This window comes from Hermetia illucens, chromosome 1 (genome assembly GCF_905115235.1).
Source record: "Hermetia illucens chromosome 1, iHerIll2.2.curated.20191125, whole genome shotgun sequence".
Taxonomy (NCBI): domain Eukaryota; kingdom Metazoa; phylum Arthropoda; class Insecta; order Diptera; family Stratiomyidae; genus Hermetia; species Hermetia illucens.
In genome coordinates this window covers 33,616,265-33,631,410 of record NC_051849.1, presented here as the reverse complement: position 1 = coordinate 33,631,410, position 15,146 = coordinate 33,616,265, and the positions used below count along the sequence as shown (strand labels likewise).

General features: G+C 43.4%; 1 protein-coding gene across 13 annotated transcripts in view; it reads left to right on the top strand.

The window, feature by feature from the left end:
* Positions 1-15,146, top strand: part of LOC119646814 (septin-7) — a 277,350-nt gene that overhangs the window by 105,087 nt on the left and 157,117 nt on the right. For 2 of the 13 annotated variants that reach the window (XM_038047420.1, XM_038047424.1), the window contains exon 1: positions 7,832-8,346. The exons of 4 other annotated variants lie outside the window; for them this stretch is intronic. The gene's annotated coding sequence lies outside the window, so the exon portion shown is untranslated. Of the gene's footprint in view, positions 1-7,800; positions 8,351-15,146 lie in introns of those variants that run through there. 7 more of the 13 variants (XM_038047421.1, XM_038047423.1, XM_038047422.1 and 4 more) reach the window with 5 other exon arrangements.

The window sequence follows — 15,146 nt, the reverse complement described above, 5'->3', positions numbered from 1 at the left end:
CTTGTTCAGAATATGGGTGGACTGGACTTCCGCTTTTTCGTTGGCTTCGGGCGGCTGGCATTCTTCTCGCATCGGCTATATTGTCAATGGCAGCTACTGACCCTTGAGTTGGAGCCAGAAATTTGTCTTCCGATGATGTGTCTAGCATCAACATCTCTTCTTCTTTCATGATCATATTTTCCGAATTAGAGTCCGTGTCGTGGTTCTACCCTGGTCACCAGAGTAACTGCCTTAATTTAAATTAATTCAATTAAATAAAAGACAGCGTCATGTTGTAATAGTCGAAGCATTCGAGGATTTAAGTAAAAAATGCACCTCTGTGAGTGAGGACGGAATTCAGTCCTTGTTGCCAGTATCAGCAATCGTACTTCTCTCTTCACTGGAAATGTTAGAATTAATTACTTTCACAAGCTTTTCTCTGCTTCGTAATCAATTTTCTTGATCCGAAGTTCAAGTACTGCAAAGTAACAAACACCCTCTAAGCGTAATCGCTCCGATTACCTAACTTCAACCTAGACCAACTGCAAATAACATTCTCAACTGATACTATCGTCTCGTCATTTGTCATCTTCAATTACAAATTCCATTTGCTACAACTCCCTGACTGTCTGGCACACTTTGGAAGTCCATTTAAGTTTTACGGCCCAGGGGGTGCGGGAGACAGCCTATGCACTGCTGCCAACGACTTTTCTTTTCAGTGTCGCCGCGAAAAGTCAAGACCTGACATTGGCCATAATTGCATGTCGCGTCCGAAACTCAAGAAAACGCAGGGCTGAAGCGAAAAAAAGACAAGAAACTGGAAGACTGAGTGCCGATAAGGCTTAAGACAGATTATTTACAACCGTCACCCAAAGTTGGCTTCCGTGCACATGGTCTTGGTGCTCGAGGGTCCGCCTAGTTCGTAATCTTCAAGAAGTCATAATTTTCCATAATGCATAAGGTGCCTGATGGAAACGAAGAAGTTATCGAGCAGAGCTGCGTTTACTTTGATGTAGGCTTAGGTCGCGGTGTGACCACGTCGAGTCCACATTAGAATACAATGTGGGAGCCCTCAATAGAGAGCCTCGTTAAAATTCATAACGCTCAATGACCTCGATGATCGATAACTGTTTCTTGTATGCGTAAGCGTTCTTAAGACTTCCCTGATGGACACCGTCTAATCGGGGTAAGAATCGATAACTGCTGTCTAGACTTGAAATAGAATCCTAATCGCGGCACCATTGCTTCAGCACCAGAATGGAATGAACTCGTTTATTGGTTATGAATGGGAAATGTTAATGATGCTCCCGTTGTGGCGCACTATGCCACTTGGCATGGATGCCATTGTGTAAGGATGCTGGAATTGGAGCTACATAGCCCTGGGCGCTGGATGAGAGAACACCAAGTCTAGGAAAGAAGAACTTTTTAAATGGGACGAGAAATGGAATGTAATTGTGGACTCATCACGACGATGATGGCTTTTAACGAAATGAGCGAAAAGATGAGTGTGTTCAGCAGAAAAGACAATAAGAAAGTTGGAACAATAGAAACGAGCACTCCAGCCTTTGTGGAAAGTTTTGTGGGTCATTCAACGCTCTGACTCAGTGCCTGGTCGCATGTATGGCCACCTGGCATAATTGCAAGCTCCCAGAATGAATATTATCAATTATGCCACTTCCGAACAGATTAAAACGTTGTAAATGCAACCGATTAAGGAAGCCTGTCATGCGGGCGAGTTATTGCTTTTCGCAGAGCCACTATGGTGTCGCGACAACGCGGACCAATTGAACTAGAAAGGATTAAGTGGCGTGCAAATGAAGATAAATTGTCTGTGCCTCCCAAGTTGGTGCGGATAGAATTGGCTGAAGCCGTTTGCAGTCTACATCCGCGCTAGCAGAATTGATACTTCAATGGTAATTGGTTGTAGTGATTAATGCGTAGATTTGTAGGAGGCAATAACATTTTCACGAAGGAAAGAAGGAACAAATGCAAAATATTTATTGTTCTGTATCACGTGTGGGTAGATACATGGGTATTTTGCCATGTCTAGTGGTGACCACCCACTATGAGAGCCTGGTCCGTCCTTAATTGACCAGATTTCACTTCCTGTTCAATGTTATCGAACTTAATAACTAAAAGAAGTGCTATCCTGCTAAGAAGTGAGGACGGAGGATAGGCATTATTTCCCATTTTTTTAGAACTTGTTTAAAAAACCTTTAGTAAGGTGTTCTCAGTTCAATATGTGGTTTTTTTAACGACTGGATCGCATAGTCCAGGTGTATCTTCAAATTAATCTTTATCTCGTTAATCACCTCCAAGTATCGAATCGTGTTCCTTTTCCTACGGTTGGTACTCAAGACGGCCTGCGTCTTTTGTTTCACTAGGTCAGATCCAACGGCGTTGATGGTTTCACTCCCATAAACTTCAACATCTTCAAGTTGATTTGGGACGACAGCCCCAGCCAAACTATCCACAAAACCGATTATCGTAGCCATCTTCGCTATGAGAAAGAGAAGAATCCGATTGTACACCACATTCCAAGGAAAGGGCCCAACACTTAATCTTATGGTACCCTTGCCGTGACGGTGTACTGCTTAGGCCTCTCGTTCTTATCGTATCAAATTGTCCTTTCAATTTGCCTAGTCAAGTAATTAAGGACATCCGTTTTAGCCAATGAAGTTATTCATTTCTGGCTGGCTGAATTGGACACATTCTCGACGGCCAATATTTATTGGAAACTATTGCGGCTCGAACCAGTTTCAAGACTACGTTTACGGCGCCGATCCTAGTATATCATCATCAACCACGCCCCAACAATCGGTATCTGGTCTAGGCCTGCCGTATTAAGGAACTCCAGACACCCCGGTTTTTGCGCCGAGGTCCACCAATTCAATATCTCTAAAAGCTGCCTGCGTCCTGACCTATGCCATCGTTCCATCTCAGGCAGGGTCTGCCTCGTCTTCTTTTTCTACCATAGATATTGCACTTATACACTTTTCGGTCTGGATCATCCTCATCCATACGGATTAAGTGACCCGCTCACCGCAACCTGTTGAGCCGCATTTTATCCACAATCAGACGGTCATGGTATCGCTTATAGATTTCGTCGCTATTTAGGCTACGGAATCGTCCAACCTCATGTAGGGGGTCAAAAATTCTTCGGAGAATTTTTCTCTCGAACGCGGCGAAGAGTTCGCAATTTTTCTTGCTTAGAACCCAAGTTTGCGAGGAATACATGAGGACTGGCAACATCGTTTCGAGCGGAACAGTTTTTGTAAGCTGAAATAGGCTCTGCTGACAGCCAACAACCGTGCGCGGATTTCATCATGGATGAATCGTCAGCATAGACCAGCAGTTGGGTGGACTTAAAGAGGATCGTACCTCTTGCATTTACCTCAGCATGACGGATCACTTTCTCGAGGGCCAGGTTAAAGAGGACGCATGTTAAGGCATCTCGTTGTAGTAGACCGTTGTTTATGTCGAATGGTCTTGAGAGTGATCCTGCTGCTTTTATCTGTTCTCGCACATTAGTCAGGGTCAGCTTAGTCAGTCTTATCAATTTCGTCGGGATACCGAATTTTCTCATGGCCGTGTAGAGTTTTACCCTGGCTATGCTATCCTAGGCGGCTTTAAAGTCAATGGAAAGATGGTGTAACTGATGTCCATATTCCAACAGTTTTTCCATCGCTTGCCACAGAGAGAAAATCTGATCTGTTATTGATTTGCCTAGAGTAAAGCCTCTTTGGTATGGGCCAATGATTTTCTAGGCGTATGGGGCTATCCGGCCTAGCAAGATAGCGGACAATATCTTATAGATGGTACTCAGCAACGTGATACCTCTATAATTGTTGCACTGTGATATCTCCCTTTTTATGTATGAGACAGATAATGCCTCGTTGCCAATCGTCAGGCATTGATTCGCTGTCCCATACCTTGAGCACAAGTTGATGAACCACTTGGTGTAATTGGTCGCCATATTTAAATAATTCGGCTGTAATTCCTTCGGCTCCTGGCGACTTATGATTTTTAAGCCGATGAATTGCACGGACTGTTTCTCTTATACTTGATGGTGGCAGCATTTGTCCATCGTCTACAGTTGGCGGGAACTCCAACTCGCCGATGTTCTGGTTGTTCAATAGCTCATCAAAGTACTCAACCCATCGCTCCAATATGCCGATTCTGTCGGAAATCAGATTTCCCTCTTTGTCTCGGCAGGATGAGCATCGAGGTGTATAAGGCTTCATCCTGCTGACTTGCTGGTAAAACTTGCGCGCGTGGTGGGGTTGCTCCTTGTACTTTTCTAGTTTACAGAGTTGTTGGTTCTCCAAGGCTTCCTTTTTCCGTCTGTGAAGTCGCTTCTCCGCTCGACGGAGTCCGTGATAAGTTAATTGGTCGCATCCATATTTAACCAATTCGGCTGTAATTCCATCGGCTCCTGGCGACTTATGGTTTTTAAGCCGATGAATTGCACGGACTGTTTCTTCTATGCTTGGCGGTGACAGTATTTGTCCGTCGTCTTCAGTTGGCTGGACCTCCAACTCGCCGATATTTTGGTAGTTGAGCAGTTCATCAAAATACTCAACCCATCGCTCCAATATGCCCGTTCTGTTGGAAATCAGATTTCCCTCTTTATCTCGGCAGGATGAGCATCGAGATATATAAGACTTCATCCTGCTGACTTGATGGTAAAACTTCCGCGCCTGGTGCGATTACTCCCTGTATTTTTCTAGTTCACAGAATTGTTGGTTCTCCCAGGCTTTCTTTTTCCATCTGTGAAATCGCTTCTCCGCTCGACGGAGTTCGTGATAAGTCTCTGCGCGTGCCCGCGTTCTTTGAGAGTGCAATATTGCTAGCTTACATTCATCGTCAAACCAGCCATTCCGACTTTTCTTACGGCTGGGGCCAAATATGTTTGTGGCAGTATCAATGATAACGTTCTTCAGGTGTTTGTGAAGATCATTTGTTGATACTTAATCTCCAGGATCTTTGTTGACTGCGGTTATTGCGGTATCCATTTCGCCCTTATAGGTGTTGCGGAGGGCTATGTTGTGAATGGCTTCAGTATTCACTCTAACCTGGTTATCAGAGGCGATTGTAGGTGGTGTCGCAATTCGAGCCCGGAGCACTATGCCAACGAGATAATGGTCCGAGCCTATATTGGTCCCCCTCTATGTTCTGACATTCATCAAGGCTGAGAGGTGGCGGCGTTCAATCAGCACGTGGTCAATTTGGTTGAAAGTGGTCCCGTCTGGAGAAGGCCTCGTATGTTTGTGGACCGCTTTCCGCGCAAACCAGGTACTTCCAACAACCATTTCGTGCGATACTGCTAACTGAATAATCCGCAGTCCGTTATATTTGGTATCCCTATATCCCTATGGGAGCCGACGTATCGCCTGAATATGGGCTCCGTCCCTACTTGGCTGTTGAAATCTCCAAGTATGATTTTGGTATCATACTTGGGACAGGCTTCATACTTGGGACTGCCTTGTAGAAGGTATCCTTCTAAACTTGCATCGCGAAAACAGAGTGCATAGACTTTCGCTTATATTTTCAAAGCCAATAACAGCAGGTTTCATTTTTTGGCTAACTAAGAAACCTACTCCGAGCACATGGTTTACTGGATGGCCGCTATAATATATGGTGTAGCGCCTCTTCTCAAGGAAACCGGTGCCTGTCCGTCGCATCTCTTGCAGCGCTGTTACGTTAGTCTTATATTGGGACAAGGTATCGGCTAGCTGCTCAGCAGCATTCGTTCTTGTCTTTGCCGGTTCCGTCGTTTTGAAATCCATCCTGTCCGTGGCTTCTTAACATCGGTTTTCCCTGTAGGGTTGTCAGCCCTACCCAACCCCCAACCTAGAGGACCGGTTCGTACATTTTGTCCCGTTTTTAGGCGCGAGAGACTCGCCTTCATCCTTCTTCGTCTGCAGGTTTTCATGAAGAAAGAACTCCCAGCGATCACCACGTGGAAGTGGAGATACGCTTTGGTAGTAGAGCTGTTGGTTCAGCAGGCGTTTCCTAGGTTTTATGCTCCATCGTGGGTACCAATCCATGTTTTGCCCTGGGACCTATACTACTCTTTGACCGCCAGAATCAGCCATGAAAATCATGTCTTTGGCGGTGTGCACACTTCTTTTGCATGAAATTTAAGTCTTTTGAAACCAACTTGGCTGCAACACGGCGGAGACCCACATCATTCACCACAATGCTCTGAATGGATCCAAAAGAAATGCTCAAGTCCTCTGTAATCTCTCTGATACTTAATTTGCGGTCTTTGTCAACGTTTTCTTCTGATTTCGTTATCAATGGCCTGCCGCTGCGTTCATCATCGGTGATGCACTGGCGGCCTTTTCCGAACAGTTCGTGCCACTCGAAAATGGCTGTTTTCTATAAAGCATCGTTGCCGAAACACTTCCCCAACATTTGCAAGGTTTCCGTACCGTTAAAATCGTTTTTAATATAAAATTCAATGCAAATTCATTGTTGCTCATTCAAATCCATTTTGAAAATTCTTGAAAATCGTGAACACGCTCAGAGACACATGTACTCAACTCGACGTAACTTTCACAACTGATGATGGAATAACGCTAAACTTTGGCAATATCAGTGACAGTTGAGCAAAGCGCACACAAAAAAAGAAGGACTGCCGAATGCTAAGGGGCGCTACATGGCGATCATTCCAGAAACATTTTGATCAAGGTAGTATGTCGTCTGAAATTCATAAAGTTTGTTAAATATCAGCATCATTTTATGCAGTAATTTATGTTGCTCAGATACTATGAAGTAGGCAGGATGTTCAAACACTGGACCCCTGTTTGTATTTGCAGTTGTAATGGGTTCCTTTTCTTCACGGCCGCACTGTACTTTTCTTGGTTCTTGAGGATATTGTTCACATTTGCAATGCCATCTCTTGGGTTTATCTGGTTTGAGCTGCCAGCTTTTACCTGAAGAGGAACACAAATGAACTTATAACTGACGCCAAGACTGAACAAAAAAAACGTGATCGGTTATTGCAGCTTCGAGTCTCCAAAATATTATTCGTCCTTAAAAACTGATTTAATTTCTGAAAATTATATTCATAGACATAGAACATAAGGTAAAAAAGGAATCCAGCTAGCTGCAGAATTCTAACTTAATAAACAGCAACGCCCCATGACCTCTACTATCACTTAATCAGTGAAATCGAAGCTACGCGATAAAATATTGAAAAAATGCCAATTAAATTGCATGATGTAAGCATTTTCACGCTTTCAAACAAATAAGAGTCGAAAATCATTATTCAATTATTAGTTGGGCGCCACTGAGTTCACTTATCTGTATCAATAACAAATTGATAAGGTTGCTTGGATGCATTCAGATTTGCGTGATGCACAACAATGTATCTATACAATAATGTGGACCGGCTCTGTTTAGTTGCATCGCGAATTATTTGTCTCTGTCTATTCGCATTTCCCCGTTCAATCCACATTGGCAACATGATGCTGACTCCCTCCCAAGGTTTGAAACACAATGTACTGTACCTCGTGCAGCACGAAGAAGGCCGACACCTTGAGCACGATGCAATCGTTTATCTTCGTGCCAGTGTGGATGTTGAAATGCACTCAGGTGCACAATGCATCACGTGATTCCACAATCCACACATTTCCCCTGATGTTTCTGCAACATGACTCTACTGGAAGCGCGTCCAACACAATCACACGCTATTCCACTGGGGCGTCACATACAGAGCTTGCGCTTTTGTGTGCACAATACAACCCTGGCTGGAAGGTCAATGGAAGCGTGGAAACCCTCTGGAAATGGAAATCCATCAACACGCTCGCCGTCCGCTCGAAGGCAGGAAAAGTCGAGTTGCAGCGAACGTTGTCATCGGACGTCGTTTTTTGTTGCCGGAAAGTTTTGCATTTCCTTTTCCAAATTCTCGTGCATTTCCTGAATTAAATTGTTCACGTTCGCGGTCCAAGTGCATCAGCCGTGCAGTGTCCCCGCGTGTCCTGACAGATTTCGCGCTTGTGTCCGCCCAGGAGTGCAAAAAACCAAAATCTCGTCCGCGTTGCCTTTGGGCGCAGCCCGTGACGATAAAACACCAAAGCGACGACAACAACAACTTCACGGCGACGACGACGACCCGACGAGTGGCGACACCTTCCGATTCCGAGCGACAATAAAAAGTGCAACATTTGTGCGTACGTGAAAGCGGCGACGATCATTCGGTTGCATCCGTGCGGGTGTGTGAGTGAGTGTGCAATAAAGTTGCTGGACGTGCAGAACGCGAAAGGGCGCCCTTGCCTGGCCGCCGTGGAAAATTTCTGGAGTTGACGTCCTGCGAAATCGCGGCCCAGGCGACATCGAGGCTCAACGTGGACGTTGCGTGTGCGTAGGTTTGATATTGATGCGCCTTGCGAAGGCGAACAAGTTCTTTGCACGCCGCGGAGTCGCGGAGCAGGCCCCAACCGCCGCCCGCCGGGCCGGGTCGCGGCTTTTGTTGTTCTTGCCGCCACGAGATTTGTCTTTTCTTCTTTCATTTCTTTGGCTTGGCCTTTTCTGGAGCGTCTCGCGCTCAACTTGGCCCCGAACGCGCCGATCGAGGTTTTGTTTGTTTTTATGTTTTTATTGATTGCGGCTGGCAACGTGCGGTTGTGTTGGTTTGATGCAACAATGCGTCGGGTGTGATGGGAAACAAATGTTGCACTGCCAGGATGTATCCTTTATCGGGAGAGCGTTGAGTGTTGCCAATTTCTGTTATTTTATTCTCAGCAGTTTTAAATTTTTTAAAGATTTTTACCCTGAAAATCCCCTTAGACCTAATAATTGAAAAATTTAAAATGTTTTTTTTTTTAATAATTCTCCTTTGCAAGATCTCTTTAAAATTTGTTGCCCTGGCACTATAGGTAGCTCCCTCAATTGATCCTTGCTGCTCCATTTACCTGAACTATTCCATTACCAAGAAAACCTGTTAAAGGTTAACAATTGGAAGGTATTAAAAATAGACATTTCCGTTGAAATCCCCTTAAAAATCTGATAAATTTAATTACTCTTTATTTGTCGTGATCCAAAAACAAGAAACCAAATAAAGAGAAATCGGCGCAACCTTCAACTGCGCTGTTGATATTCTAATCAAATTCGTGTTGATTTTATGTTTATTATGTTAAATGATGCCTGTCTGGAACTGAATACCATGAAACGGACAAAGATATTTAAAAAAAACTGAAACGTGATCTGATCCCAAGCTTTGTTGAATAAAACTGACATTTGAGCTTAAAGAGAAGTTCTACATTTAAGAGGCAAAATAGTGCCTATTTTTGGAGAATTGATTCCCAAAGATCTAATAAAGATATCAACACAAACCCTTTTTAAGGTTTTGTTTGCAAAACATCGATCAGGCAGTTGACCGCATCCCAATTCTCTTCATGTGCTAGCATTTTCGGCACCAGATTTTCTGGTACCAGCACCTCTCCTAGAATCTCTTCTACATTCCTCCTTTCTTGCACAAATCTCGGACAGTGGAAAAATACATGCTCTGGGTCCTCTTTAACCCCATCGCGATTTGGACAGTCGGGTGGGGTCTCCAATTTAAACCTGGGAAGGTATTGAAGATATCCTCCATGCCCCGTGAGAAACTGGGTAAGATTGTAATTAATCTCAACGTGTCGTCCCTCCAACTACTCCTTGATGGCAAGAATGAGCCTGTGAGTCCACCCTTTCCTGAGCGTTCCCACCGCTCTTGCCATCTATTTATGGATCTCTCCCTCTCAGTCTTCTTCGTCCGGGATGAAGAAGAGGTTGGCTTCGCATTGTATATGTTCGCCATCTCATCTGCTAAGATGTCCATCGCCGTCACACCAGAGATGACGAAAGCTGCATCATCTGAGATAGTCCTGAAGGCAGAGCTTACTCTCAGGGCTATCTTCCTGTAGACTGAACTCACTTTGGTAGCGTTCCCTGACATCTGCAACGCCTCCCTCCAAACTGGGGTTCCATAGAGCATGATTGAGGTCACCACCCTGGCTATAAGCAACTTAGAGGTATGCCATCACCCTCCCACGTTCGGCATCATCCTTGCCAGGGTCATGCCACCCCCAAGTATTTGATGGTCGGCTTGGAAGTTCTTCTGTTTTTTCCTCCGTCAGTGTCAGACAAGAGCTCGCTAGCCAACTTTTAACAGCACTCGCTTGAGTATAACTGTCCGTCTGTCTGTCTGTCACACGCACTTTTCTCAGAAACGGTTATACCGATTAGCATGAAATTTGGTGAGTAGGTGGGAATTTTGGACGCCCAGACATGCAGTGAGTGATATCTTTCCACGTTGAGATTTAGGAGGGGGGGTCCCCATACATGTAAAAGGGGGGTTAAAATTGTTTTTTCACCAAATATAGTCATGTGGGGTATCAAATGAAAGGTCTCGATTAGTACATTTTGAAGTCGGTTTAAGTTTTGAGATTTATTAGAAAGGCCGTGAGTGGGAGGGGCCGAAAGTGATGATTTCTTTAACGGGCCCTTTCTCAGAAACTACCCAACCAGAAAATCTTAAAAAATAATGAAGATGCCTCTATATGGTGCCCAGGCCCAAAAATACTCTCCATATCGATCTGTTCAAATTAAGTTAATAATAGTACATTACCATATTTTTGGGGAAAATTGAGTAAACCCCCCCTTAAGTTTTTCTCATAGTTATAAAAGTTGGTAGGATTATAAAATATAATATGAAGCATATTACCCCCAAGTTTGATCAAAATCATACTATTACTAACATAGATAATTGCGATTCTTTTTTCATAGTTACCGAACTTCATTGTATTGTCGTTCACGCGCTACTGACCTTCGGAACCTGAAAGTCTGACGGAAGGGGGCTATGGTTAGGTACTCTCCGTGCGCAGTGTTACCAGTTTCGGCGGCCTAACATTTCTTACTGTAAGCATCGACTGACAGAGAATATATGGCTATTCTATGTATATTATTGTTCTTGACAAATGACGACCCGCCTTGATTTTCTTTACTTGAGTTCGTATGTAGATACTTTTACGTTCTTTAGCGATCACCATCGCATCCGGTTCTGATGTAGCGCAGTATGTAGGCGCCACCTGCAAATTTCCTATCTTTACACTTGCGCACGATACACTTCCACACACGGAACGGATGTTTTGCATTCATTAAAGACGTCTTCTGTTAGAGGTAGAGGTACTCTCAACGTTTGCTATCAGCTTTGATTTGCTCGAAAAAGCTCATCTTCGAGTGGAACGTCAATCCAAGAAGCACTACTCCTCGACAAACAGTATCTACAGCGTCCACTGTGAATCTCCTTGTTCTAAAACTGAACTGTCTTGGAGATAAGTTTTCGGCAGCACTCTACCCCTCATGAGCTTTTCGAGCATTTACCCAGTTGCGTAAATAATATATTAAACGATATGTAGATAGCAGCTCAGGGTCTGGAACGATAACGAAAAATGACCGAAATACGGTCGAGTCCTGGTACCTTTCATGATGTCGTCAACCCGAATGGGATCTGTAAGAAATAGTGTTTTCCACAATGCGGTGCAATCGTACTGCGTTAGACGGACAGGGCTACCGCAGAACCTCTATTTTTCTTGGGATCAGCTTTGAAACGAGTCCTTGTCGACTAGATGGTGTCAGCATCGAGTTTTGCTTTTGTTTATTATTCTGCGGAAACTCCTTTTAGCTGGAATCGTTTGGTTTTGTGTTCAGTGTTTACCTGAATGAACATATGATTACCTTTCCTGGAAATTCATGCCACCTATGATAATGAGATCCAAGACAGGAAAGAAAGAGTTCTAGTCGAATGAGGCTTCAGCACAATAGTCCTCTAGCCATGCCCCAATAAATGTCAGCATGGGACTCATTATCCTTAATACGGTCGAATCTCTCTGATTACAAGGACGCTAACTCCGATGATATCTATTGGAGTATGACATTGCCAGAGATCGCCAGTCTATTTCTTTCGAAGTCACGGATGTCTCTTCTTAATGTTCTGATGTCTAGGGAAAGTTTACCAACGAGAAAGGAGATATTTCTGACACAATGCATATTAAGAACTTGAAATGACAATCAAAAAAAAACGAAATCCATGGCGGACTTCATCCTCGACTTTATCCTCTTCAATCCCCAACTGTTATTGAGCCGCGACCTGCGGTTCTCTTCCTGAACATTTATTGATTATAAAGATGTCCCTCCGTATAACGTGAGATCTAGCTGTAGAGCTACGAGAAAGGAGAAAGGGATCCTCAGACTAAAGAATTGTTGCTGTTGGCAAAAAATATAGGATTCTGAATTCTGAAATGTCGCAACAAATTCTGCAACAAGTGCTGTGTTCTCCAGGAACTCCAACTCCGCAAATAGGACAACCACCAACCTCAATGGTTTGCGGTTCTGTCAGTATCTCTCTAGTTCGGGAAAGGAGTATTTAGTAATACATTTTGTTTTACCACTTGTATTTGTAATCTCCCCCCCCCCCCCTTTTGCGAATTCGAAACGGAGAAGTGGTCTGGCCTCTGTATAGAGAACGATTTTGTCTAGAAATTTCAAAAATATCCAATTCTCCTAAAGATTCATTTGCCACTTTCTTTTTCTAAATCCACCAATATGCATTTCGCAGTTTCACAACATAATATACACATATATATACAACATTTTGCCTACGCGAAATTCACTTGATTGCGCTGCAGCATGAGCATTTACATAGCATTGCAAGGCGAAATATATTATAAGAAGAAAAATCATTTTTGTTTCCGAATGCATACAATTGTATAATTATTTAGTAGATTTTGGTGTTACGGAAAATTGTATGATTGATGCTGTAGCCTTTACCGACAACATGGAATCCCTTTTATTGTAGTGCCCAACTCTTTCGAACTCTGAACCTTTCTCTTTTTGTTGCTGTGTCGAGCATGTACTTTATTTCCTTTTGTCTCCCCTCATTGAATGGGATTATGTGACTAAAATCATGGTTTGAGATGTAGGATGATTTGTTAAATTTGGGTTGGTTTCCTATAGATGTCAAATTCAAACTTTTTCCTTCTAGCTTATTTTTAAATTTAAAAAAGTTACTTCCTTTTTTTCTCCAATTTTATGTGCACCATGTTTAGTTTTACGAGAATTGCTTGTGAATTTGTGGGTTTCCGGAAGACATTTGATTCTGAGCAGAGAAAAGTTAGCCATTCTTAGTTCAGAGCCTTTCAATGAAACAGCGGAGGGGGATTTGGCGCTATTAATGCATCTAGTGATATTAAGTTTGGTGCCCCCGTTGGTAGAAACAATACTGCTGTTTATCTTCAGTCCTACTCTGCGTGTCTCCTTTTCCAAATCAAAAGCCCGTAAGCCAGGGTCCATGGCTCGTAAGAGGGCAAGCAGATCGATGCTGCATGTGACGCCATCATATGTCGCTGATAATAGTTATTAGTTCTCCCAGAGTGCTCTCCTCTTCCCTCCCTTTGCGTATAACCTTCCAGATAAGCATCCTGTTTATGTTGTCGAAATTCATGAAATTGATGAAGAACAGGGCGTGGTGATGTAAACTCCGTACATTGTCCAACAACGATCTGAAGGGTGTGTTTGGGATAGGGGGATCTAAAGTGGAAACCAGCTTGTTGTTTATAGTGCAATGTTTCGAGGCGTAACTTGATGTGTTCCAGAGTTGTGTATCTCTCTAGGGAAGTCTTTAGAAATACGCCAGGATTTGGGAGTCTTCGAATGAGTCCCTTTTACGGAAATGATGATGGCCGACAGATTGGAGCTACGCTTTAGGATAAAACTCTTGGAGAAAAACTGTTACCACTCCGCGCTGCTTCAAATGACACAAGTTTAACTTCAGATGGGTGGAGTAGAGGAAGTTTTCTTTGCACTTTCGATGCATGCACTGATTTAAACAAATCTATGGATATATTTCCTCCTGAAGTTCAAATGACGCTTATTAAGATTTCACTGATCTTTTTTGTCTGTCCTTTCAGAAGAAGACACTGTGATTCTCTCTCAATATTCTTTGGCATGACTAGTGCATTCAGCTTGGTATTTGCCACCAGGGTTTTTGATAAGATCTAGACTTCGTATAGATCTATAATGAGAAAATATGATAGCTAACGCATCCTTGTCTGAGTAAGATTCGACGAATGTTTGAGTTTATATTGCATGCCCAAATATGGAACTTGAGCATGCAATATAGGCTGACGGGTGGAGAACAGGCCTGACGAGAGCCTGCTGGAAAGAAGAAGATTCTCCGGGCCTGGAATAGAAATTTCAATGAAAAAAGGGATAACAGACTGCTCCGCATAATTTTCTGCCCAGATACGTATAACTTTCACCCCGGGGAGTGTTTTCCGCACAATTTTATTTCAGACCCGAATTTTCTTTCTACGGTCTTTGCGCACAAACAAAGGGACACGTGGGAGAATTACAGTCATAATAGTCTGGCTTTGTACAGTAATAGTAATCTGTAAGATGTAGCTCGATAATCTGGATTAATGTGAACTCGGAGATGTTTTTCTACGGTGGGTACCATTATAAAAACAGCTTCTCCTTCGGGATCAAATATCGTCCATTATATGTAATTCTCCCATTTAACTAAGCATACACTAGTCAAACGGGAAGAGTAAAGATAGGAGACTACAACTTTGAGACCGTTGATAATTTCTCCTATCTAGGGTCGAAAATCACAACCGATAACAGCTACGATGATGAAATCCGCGCACGATTGTTGGCAGCCAACAGAGCCTATTTCAGCTTACAAAGGCTGTTCCGCTCGAAACGTGTCCCACCATAGGGTCAAAGCTCTTACTCTACAAGACTATGATCTTGCCAATCCTCATGTATTCCTCGGAAACTCGGGTTCTTAGAATCCTCCGAAGAATTTTTGGCCCCCTACATGAGGATGGACGATTTCCTAGCCTACACAATGACGAAATCTATGAGCGATACCATGACCGTCCGCCTACAAAAACTGTTCCGCTCGAAACGTCTCATCATAGGGTCAAAGCTGATCTTGCCAGTCCTCATGTATTCCTCGGAAACTTGGGTTCTTAGCAAGAAAAATTGAGAGATTTCAGAGAAGAATCTTCCGAAGAATTGTTGGCCCCCTACATGAGGATGAACGATTCCGTAGCCTACGTAACGACGACATCTATGAGCGATACCATGATGGTCAGGTTGTGGATAAAATCCGGCTC